Source organism: Corylus avellana, chromosome ca1 (assembly GCF_901000735.1).
Source record: "Corylus avellana chromosome ca1, CavTom2PMs-1.0".
NCBI lineage: Eukaryota > Viridiplantae > Streptophyta > Magnoliopsida > Fagales > Betulaceae > Corylus > Corylus avellana.
The window spans coordinates 30,573,739-30,581,676 of record NC_081541.1 but is presented as its reverse complement, the minus strand read 5'-3'; positions in this window follow the sequence as shown (position 1 = coordinate 30,581,676).

Genomic DNA, 7,938 nt, shown 5'->3' with positions numbered 1-7,938 from the left:
ATAGATTAAGGAAGAGTGTCAATCATAGGCATAGAAGAAGGTGAATGATCTAGATATGAAGCATAAGGAAATATAGTTTCATGAAATATAGCTTGTCGAGAGATAAGGACAGTTTGAGTATGAAGATTATAGAATTTAAATCATTTCATGCCATATGGATAACCAATGAAGATGCAAGGAGTAGCTCTTGGATCAAACTTTGTTCAATTTCTAGACAAAGTTGAAACATAAGCTAAACATCCAAACACTTTGAGATGTGAATAAGAAGGTATGGTAGAAAATAAGAGTTCATATGAAGATTTGTTTGAGAGAAGAGGTGTTGGAATCCTATTGATTATATGAGCTGTTGTTAGGACACAATCTGCCCAAAATTGTAAAGGAAGATGTGATTAAAATCTTAAGGATCTAGCTACATTCAAAAGATGTTGGTGTTTTCTTTCAACTATGGCATTTTGTTGTGGGGTTTCTACACAGCTTAGTTGATGGATGATACCTTGAGTAGAAAAGAAATCTTTCATATGAAACTCAGTACCATTGTCTAATATAATGCATTTTATTTTGGTTTTGAATTGAGTTTGAATCGGATTAGAAAAGGATTGAATAATGGAAGAAGTTTGTGACTTGTGTTGCATCAAGTGAACCCCGTGTAATTGTCTACAATAGTGAGAAATTTTTTGGATCCATTTATTAAATTGGTGGCCATAGGACCCCATACATCATAGTGAAGCAAATCAAAAGCAAAATTGGAACTTGAACTACTAAAAAAGGGTAATTTGTGTTGTTTTGCTAATGGACAGATTGGACAAACATCATTTTGTTTACATGAAATATCAGGAACAACGGATTGAATCAACCTTATTCTAGAATTGGAAGGGTGCCCCAATCTATAATGCCACAGATCACAAGAGGGTTCCTTTATTGAATTAAAAGACAAATGCTTGTAAAAAGAAGGGATATTAGCTGATGCATTTAATGAAACTTTGTTCTCTTGCAGCAAATAGAACAAACCATTCTCTTCTTTACCCACCCCAATTGTTCTCCAATGATGTAAACTTTGTATAAAACAATATCCAGCAAGAAAAATGAGGCAACAGTTTAATTTTTTGATGAGTTTACTAGCTGAAATCAGATTGAAGGTAAATGAAGTTACACACAAAACTCCAGTCAATGTAAGAGTTTATGAAATTGTGATAGTTCCAATGTGTGTGACAGAAGCTACTGAACCATTAGGCAATTTTACATGAGTTGATACCAGGGGCGGAGAGATAGGGGGGCGGGCACCCCCGGTTAAAAAAAAAAAAAAAAAAAAAGTAATTTTAAGTCAAAAGTTGGAGGGCACCCCTAGTAAAAAATTTCAATACCCCTGCAAAATATTTTTACCACCCTTAAAAAAAAAAAAAAAAAAGCTCAAGTCTCAACAGAACCAACACGGCAATACACTAAACAAAAGAAAGAAAAAAAAAAATCTCAAGTCTCAACAGCACCAACACAGCAATACACTAAACCAAAAAAAAAAAAAAAATCTTACCCTAACCCCCCTTCCAGACTCCATCTTGTCCTGCGGCTCATGTGTGGACTATGCAGCCCTTTGTCTCCCATCGACCTTGAATTGCTTAGCCGCACCACCGGCATTTTCACGCCACGGCCGCCCACGGTGATAACCCATCTGACTGATTTTCGCCTTTAGTTTTCTTTGATTGATTTTCATGAACTTTGTTTGATTTTGGTTTATGGGTTTTGTTGGTTTAACTCATTTGTCTAACATCAACATGGTGATTTGGTTTTTGGTGGTTTAGAACTCAGAAAGCCGAAGGGAAACAGAGAAAGAAAGTTTGGTTGTGTGTGTAAGAATGGTGAGAAACAGAGGGATAAGGGATTGGTCATTGGTAGTGGTGCCGTAGTGGGGAGAGATGGGAACTTGAACTTCAGAACTTGGGAAGGTTGTTTCATGTTTGTGATCACACCCTTGAAGACAACAATTAGTGACAAAACTTGAATTGGGCTCCACACTCCACTTTTGACTGACTCTGTGACTGTGAGTAATGAGTATTGCTTAACTTGCTTTATGTTTATAAATATATTCGGTTCCTAGAGACACGAGATACATGAATAATTAAGGCATCAAATCTGTTTTTTTTTTTTTTTTTTTTTTTTTTTTTTGTGCTACTCTCCTGAGTTCTGACCACATGTTAGCTTTGCTTACTTTTACTAATGCCCATAAAAACGACAAGACTCAAGAGATACTTTGTATAGTATTCACAGTAGTTAATTTGTTTTTAGTATATAAATTTAGGGATATCTTTGGCCTTGGCTTTAAAAGTATCGCCTACCTTTGGAACCTTCCCACTAGAAAACCACAACCACAAGAGAGAAAGAGAGTGAGAATACAGCCCTCTTACTGTGTAAAGTGATATATCAATATATTTGGTTAGTATTGCCTAGAAAAGTGAGAAAGAATTTTATTGTTTATTTATCCTATTCAAGAACTTTATAGATTTTAGGGGATATCCTATTCAAGAACTTTATTGTTTATTTATTCATTTTGTAGATTGTAGTGCGATGCTCTCATTGTAGATGCGTATTTCTCCTTTAATTGGGCAATTTGCAAACTCTAATATGATTGACTGAAATTTATGGAGCTTTTTAATTGTGATATATCTCTTATTTTCATCATTTTGTTTATCTTTTTCTAATAAAAATAGTATTGTTATTTTTTTTGTTAGGTGTGTTTTATATATTTTGGGATTTTGTCAAACATCAACGAGTTTCAGAAGATTATTGCCAATCTCAGGTTTGTTCCTTTTATTAATTCATTTTAGGCTAATAGCTATCGGAATATGCTAATAATTTTATTATAATATCATTAGAGACTTAGAGTATGTTGATTAGACATGAATTGTTTAGTATGAGAATTAAAACTAATAGATAAATAATTTTCAAGGTTTCTGAAAATTCTTAGATTACATTATGAGCAAGCCAAAAAGAATTGATGCATTTTTTAAGAAAAAAGATACTGATTCAAATTCTAAAATGTCTTCCTCGACATCCAATCCTCAAACTTTAGCTCCTGAGCAACGCCCTTCTAAAATGCCAAGAATTGAATCTCAAGTAGTTGAGTCATTTGACATTTCTACTCTACAACATGATCCCGGGTTATGTCCTCAAATATGGAAATATCTTGTTAATCAACGGGATGAAATTAGATGTGCTTATCTTAAAGTCGGTCCGAATAGGTTCATTCCTTCTAGTAGTTCTAGATATCCATTTTCGGAAACTGAAAAAAACCGCCGAAGATTTCAATCATCTTGGTATAAGATGTTTGAATATTCTGAGGACAAAGATGCTGCTTATTGTTTACCCTATTTTCTTTTTACTAAAAAGCCAACGGGGCGGTTTGGAAGTAATGCATATACTATTGAAGGATTTCGCAATTGGAAGAAAGTTAATGATGGTACGCATTGTTCTTTTTTGGTCCACATGGGAAATGGGCCATGTTCACCTCATAATAATGCTGTTAAGTGTTATGAAAATTTGAAGAATCAATCTCAACATATTAATATAGTGATAGATAAGCAAACTTCGGAAGAAAAATTGAACAATCAATTACGATTGAAGACTTCAATCGAATCTATTCGGTATTTAGCATATCAAGGATGTCCTTATAGAGGTCACGATGAAGGTCCCAATTCTAAAAATCGTAGCAATTTTCTTGAGTTGATAAAACTTGTGTCCAATTTCAATGACGATGTTGCTAAGGTTGTTTTAGAAAATGCTCCACAAAATGCAAAATATACTTCACCTCAAGTCCGAAAAGATATTTTACATGTCTTGGCAAAAAGGGTGCGAGATGCAATTCGTGAAGAAATTGGTGATTCAAAATTTTGCATTATTGTTGATGAGGCACGAGATGAGTCTAAGAGAGAACAAATGGCTATTGTTTTGAGATTTGTTAACAAAAATAGTTTTATACAAGAACGCTTCTTTGATATTGTCGAAGTTAAAGATACATCAGCATTGACTTTAAAGGATAAAATATCTGATGTTCTTTCTCAAAATTGTCTTGATATTTAAAGTATTCGTGGAAAATGGTATGATGGTGCTAGCAATATGCGTGGTGAATGGAAATGATTGCAATCATTATTTCTTAATGAATGTTCTTGTGCATACTATGTTCATTGTTTTACACATCGGTTACAATTAGCATTAGTTGCTGCATCTCGAGAGGTAATTGTTGTTCATGATTTCTTCTCAAATTTGAATTTCATTATCGATGTGGTTAGTGCTTCATGTAAATGTCATCATGATCTGCAAGATGCTCAAGAAGCAGATATTGCATATTTGATAGCTATTGAGGAACTTGAAATTGGAAAAGGAGCTAACCAAATTGGCACTTTGAAACGAGCTGGTGATTCTCGTTGGGGTTCTGATTTTAATTCTATTTGTAGGCCACTAAGGCTGTTTAATCCTGCTTGTTCAGTGCTTGAAAAGATTATAAAAGAATGATCCACTTACCCTCAACGTGGGGATGCTGAAGCTGCTTATGAAATGATTACATCATTCAGATTCATATTCATTTTACATTTAATGAGGGGAATCATGGGTACCACTGATTGTCTTTGTCAACATTTGCAACAAAAATCTCATGACATTTTGAATGCTATGCAATTAGTTTCTAATACAAAAGTACTCCTCCAAAAATTGAGAAATGAAGATTGAGATAATCTTCTTGAGAAAGTAGTCTCTTTCTCTAAGAAATTTGAAATAGACATTCCGGATTTGGGTGCTTGTTAAGTTAAAGGCCAAGAGGTCCGGGATCACATTACGGTGGAATATCATTATCATTTTGATGTATTCAATGCTGCTATAGATTTTCAATTGCAAGAGCTTGATTCTAGATTTGGTGAAAGGGCAATGGAACTCTTGACACTTAGTTCAGCTTTGGATCCAAATGATGCTTATAAATCATTTTAGTCTTGCATAGAAGTACTATTCTCTTGATTTTCCTGAGTAGGAAAAAATTATTTTGAGATTTCAGTTGAAGCATTTTGAAGCTGATATGCTTAATCATCCGAAACTACAAAAATTGTCTTTCATTGCAGAATTATGTCGAGGATTGATAGAGGCAAGAAAATCAGATACATATTATCTTATTGATAGATTGGTTCGTCTTGTTTTGACTCTTCCGGTGTTTACAACAACTATCGAACAAGCATTTTCAGCAATGAAAATTGTTAAAATAAGACTTCGTAACAAAATGGAAGATGAGTTTCTTGGAGATAGTTTACTTATCTACATTGAAAGGGAAATTACTAAAAGCTTCGATTTAGATTTGATACTTGATGATTTTGTTTTTCTAAGACCGCGTAGAATGCAATTTTAGGCACTTTGTATTTTGTATTTTCCTTTACTTTTGTACTAGTGCCTCTATGGTAACTAATATATGAATTTAGCATATATCTATGAAGTCAGATAAATATGCTTTTTGTGATATATATATTGTGTTATAATTTCTTTTGATTGTATTTACCATATTATAATAAAAATATAATATATAAAGAGAACAAAAAAAAATATATATATATTTTATCATTATATTTTATTATTTTATTGACGCCCCTGGTATAATGAATTCCTGGATCTGCCACTGGTTGATACAATAGCAGTAATGGTGGTGAAAAGAGATGGGCAACTGATCATGTGGTCAATTGCTCCAGTGTCTATGATCCAAGGGTTATTTTTTTTGGTTTGAGTGAGAAGTGACATTCACGTAAGCAGAAAAAAAACAAAATATCTAGGATTAAGAGTAGGAAAACAACCTGAATTACCAACAACAAAATTGGTATATGATTGTGGTGTGGTGTGATTGGATACTGCCTCAGTAGATTCATCAAGTGCTGACATTGATTAGAAATCATGGACAATTGAGGACTGCTCAATTGAGGAGAATTGCTCAATTGAGAAGAATTGCTCATCTGAAAAGGATATCTCAACTGAGGAGAATGTGGATTGTTTAGGTCAATTCCTTAAAGCTGCAATTGATTTGCTGAGTATGAAACTGGTTTGTTTCGAGTTAACTTAAAACCAAGTGGATATCCATGAACCTTATAGCACTTCTCAACAATATGACCAGATACACCACAGTGAGAGCAAATTGGACGATCCTTTCTATAGGGTGGTTTAGCAAATCTAGGGCCTGATGTGGACTTTGTCATAAGAGCAGTAGACTTATGAGGTGACGTAGGAGATGAATTCAAAATGGATTTGGTCATGAGTGCAGCAGACTCATGACTTAGGGAGCTAACAGTAATCTCCCTTTGTCTTTCTTCTTGAATAATGAGAGAAAAAACTTTGTTTAGGGAAGGAAGAGGACCTGTCAACAAAATTTGTGCTATAACAGCAAAAAAGGAATCATTTAATCCCATCAAAAATTGGTATACAAGTTCTTGGCTATGAAGCTCAAGCATTGATTTCACACGCCCGTAGTTACAACAATTACATGCAGACATTGGTCTGTAATTGTTAAGCTCTTCCCACAGAGTCTTAAGACGAGTAAAATACTGACTTACAGTGGAGTTTTCTTGGATAATTGCAGCAATGAATTTCTGAAGTTGAAAAACTCGTGGTCCATTCCTCTGTGAGTACCTATCCTTCAGGTCATCCCACATTGGGCTGACCTATTTGATTAAAATGAATCTTGTAACTACAATGAAATGAAAATGTACATTATATACTCAACCTGCTGAGCTTCTAGTTAAACAAAAAAACTAAACTAACTGTTTAACTTACAAACTGTTACAACCATATTAACAAACTAACAGTTTGAACTAACTTGAACTAACTAACTGAAAAAGTCTATACACGTGTGTCAATAAGAGACATGTAACATTCATAATATTTCTCTATGACGTCGTCCGTAGATCAAGTATGCGTATTTCTTCGGTTGAATATTTGGGGTTAGGACACGAAGAGGATATTGGGGTATACGACTTGGGAAATGAAACCTTCTCCTCTTTGTCCGCTCTCCCATTTCCTTGCCTGAATCATCAACGATGCTACAAATGGATCACACCCTAGATTTAGTATGCATATTTCTTTTTGTAATAGTTGTAACTTTTGGGATAATTAGTAGTTTAACATGGTATCAAAGCCAAATGTCATAGAATCGAATCTTGACTCCGTCAAATCACCTATATTTAAATTAAATATTCCACTTATTAGGCCTCACCTATTAAAAAGAGAGTTTGAGCCCACATGTGAGTTAGAGTGTTAAAGTAATGATTAAATGATTAAATTTACCTATTTCTATCAGCTTAAGCTTTTGGGATAACTGGTAGTATGGCATCAGAGCTATAGGCTAACGCCAATTATTGATCCTATGTTGTTGTTGTTGTTGTTTTGTTTTTTTTTTGTCCATATAATCTTTAGTCTCTTTCACAATTTGTCATCTCTCTCTTTTTCATATATCAAGGAGAAAAAAGAAAAAGTAACCCATCTCTCTCTCTTTCATGTATAAGAAAAAAAAAAAAGGGTCAATTTTCATCTTTCTTTTGATTTCATGTAGTGATTTACTAGACAATGAATAGTATAGCATCTTATTACAGTGTCTATTTCTCTCTTCTCAATCACTCTTCCTTAATGAGTGACTGTCAGATTGAAGACATTTTCACCGTCGAAGCATCATTATCATCCAAGTTCCGACCAAGAGTAGCCGATGCCGGCCATACGTAGCAGCTGATGTTAAAGTCATGACCAAAAGTAGCTAATACCGGCCAGAGTTGTCGAAGTTCAAGTTTTGGTCATAGCAACCGATGTTCCATTTCAAGCCATATAAGCCATTTCTCACCCCTTTGATGTTCAAGATCAAACCTCAACGTACATGATCTATCTTTGGATTTGCGGTGTATTGAGACAAGAGTTACCATAAGTCAAGAGACAAAG